Source organism: Carassius gibelio, chromosome A7, assembly GCF_023724105.1.
Source record: "Carassius gibelio isolate Cgi1373 ecotype wild population from Czech Republic chromosome A7, carGib1.2-hapl.c, whole genome shotgun sequence".
NCBI classification, from domain to species: Eukaryota; Metazoa; Chordata; class Actinopteri; order Cypriniformes; family Cyprinidae; genus Carassius; species Carassius gibelio.
Window position 1 is genome coordinate 15082878 of NC_068377.1, and position 2484 is coordinate 15085361.

Genomic DNA, 2484 nt, shown 5'->3' on the forward strand with positions numbered 1-2484 from the left:
AGAGTAAACTTAAAATTAATAATTTCAATAGAAAAGTCTACTCAAAACCCCACGTTAAGCCACACAAAAAAATAAAACAATTCCTCATTCAGAAAATGTAATTTTTATAAGTTGCATCAATGATTTAAAAGACTTTAAATGCGGTGTTCTTAATCTTTTTACGTTAGTAGTACAGTTCAGGTTCAGACCTGTTGTTGTGTAAGTTTAGCATCTTCAGTTTAGTCTGTGTAGAAATGACCATGCAGTAGTGAACAAAATGGAGACCTAAACATTGAATCTATATATATCAGTATCTACAATGTGTATGATGGTCTTTCCTGGCTAGTGCATTATAAAAAAGTAAAATAAAATCTGATTATTTTTCAAGCTACATAATCTTAAATCAGATCAATCCGAATCAAAGTGACTTGTTTTAAAGAATCCCCACACCCCCAGTTCCCCCAGCAGTGTCTGGTAAACTGATGGTCTCCTCTCTTCATATGCTAATAACACTAATGTCTCCACATTATCACCTGGCCTCTCACAGCGAGCAGGTATTTGGACATACAAGCAAAGCCCAGAAAAGAAAGCAGGTCTATTTAAGTGTATTTTATAAATGAAATGATACAAATAGTATTTAATTATACCAGATATTAATTTATTATTATTAAATTTAGGTTGAAACTCAACATTTTTGCAAAGAAGCTGTTTATATTTTAGGCATTGTATATTATTTTATTTTTAAATGCTAGATAAATAAAATAAGATCATAGCAGTAAGTCAGGGGAATACTTTTATTAAGTCAGGCATTTGTTGAACACACTGCTGGGTACTTTTTAAAAATACAGGAGAGCTTCTTTCCCATAACATGCACCAGTCCAGCATCAGGCTTATGGTCTGTGGTCTCTCAAACACTGGATAATATCAGTAAAAATATATATATATATATATAATTTCCATTAGGGCTTAAATGAACCTCATCATTTAAATATAGCTCAGGTTTGTCAAACACTATGTGTGGATGATGGACAATGCTCCATTAACACAGAGAACAAACTTGGCCATCACATTGTTCACAAACTTCCTGACTCTGTCCACCTTTCCTCCAGTGGTGCCTCGGGTCGATTGAAGAAAGCATAATCTTCATTTGTTCAGTTCTTTCTTTAAGACACTGTTGGAAGAAAGGAAGGATGTCACCCCAAACACTGGACCTGGGAGGACACACTGAGATTGGTGCCCATGGTTTCCCTTGCTTGCTTTCCACCACGTCGAATGTAGCTGTCCCAACAATCCAGATTCTGCATGCAGCTGATAGAAAATATACAATACAAATTATTAATTATGGCTCAAATCTTTGGAGGTTCCATAATGTATTTATAGGATGTTTATTTTATTGTTACATTTCCAGTCTTTAACATGGACAGCCAAAACTCACAGGTTTAAACGTTAAAGCTGGTCCCTGAAACTGAAAGATATTCAAATTACTATACACTAACACTAAGAGGTTTACTTGTCTTGAAATGAGATTGACCTTTATGATTCTTGTTGATTGTGGCAATTCCATTTTTGGGAGTATATATTTTTGTATTCAGAACATTTCATACTCAAAATATATCGAGTAGCAACATACCTTTTCTTGAGGACTGAACTTTCTGATGAAGTGAAATTCTTGTTTAGAGTGAACAATGTGAACTGTTGACTTGACTTTTCTTAAAAGAAAAAAAGGAAAAATTGTTTTGTTAAACATGTTTAAACATAGGTGCAACATTTGTAGAATAAGTGATTAGAAAATGTAGAACTTACTCATGTTGTAGGATATGTTCTCCCTTCTAGCAGCCAGAATCATTTTAATAGTGAGTGAATGTTCTGTGATTATAAAGCAGCACTTCCTCCAGCTGGAGAGCGATTGGTTACATCAGGATATGATCACTGTCTGTACGATGCGGTCTGTATGACCGGTCATCTGTATGATTAGCATCTGTATGACCAGTCATCAGCATGCTGGCCATTCTCTTATGCATTGCATCTCTACCTGACGAGTCACTCTATGTCTTATGTTTTTACTTAAGTTTAACTATTTCTGATGGCAAGAATGGCTGTTTTAGTGTTATCAACATTGATGTTTCATAGATAAACAGAATATGAAATATTGATAAATGTAAAGCAACCAAACAGGCGTCACAATTCACAGTCTCATTGGGGACCGTCTTTTACACTTTCTCAATCCTTGACTCTTGGTCAGGAGCCCTTGGTGTCATTTATTAGTTTGTCCATTAAGTGCAGTTTGTCCATGTGCAGGGTATTTCACTGGTTTCATTGAGATACCTTTGCATCAACAGACAAACGCTGTGGACAGGGACATTTATTACGTCAGTTTTGTTGTCTTTTATTTCAAACTCAAATTCAGCTGTATTTTATGATGACGGTGTTTATGGAGTGGAATTATTTTCAGCAATTAATACCTCAATGTTGAAACTTTTCACATAAACTTATTGTATGACTTCA

General features: G+C 34.9%; 1 long non-coding RNA gene across 1 annotated transcript; it reads right to left on the reverse strand.

The window, feature by feature from the left end:
• Positions 1-281: 281 nt before the first annotated feature.
• LOC128016649 (uncharacterized) lies at positions 282-2268 on the reverse strand. The gene is made up of 3 exons (XR_008184233.1): positions 1783-2268; positions 1610-1688; positions 282-1287 (listed from the first exon to the last, which is right to left on the reverse strand). It is a non-coding gene; the product is annotated as an uncharacterized LOC128016649 (long non-coding RNA).
• Between the last annotated feature and the right edge of the window lie 216 nt (positions 2269-2484).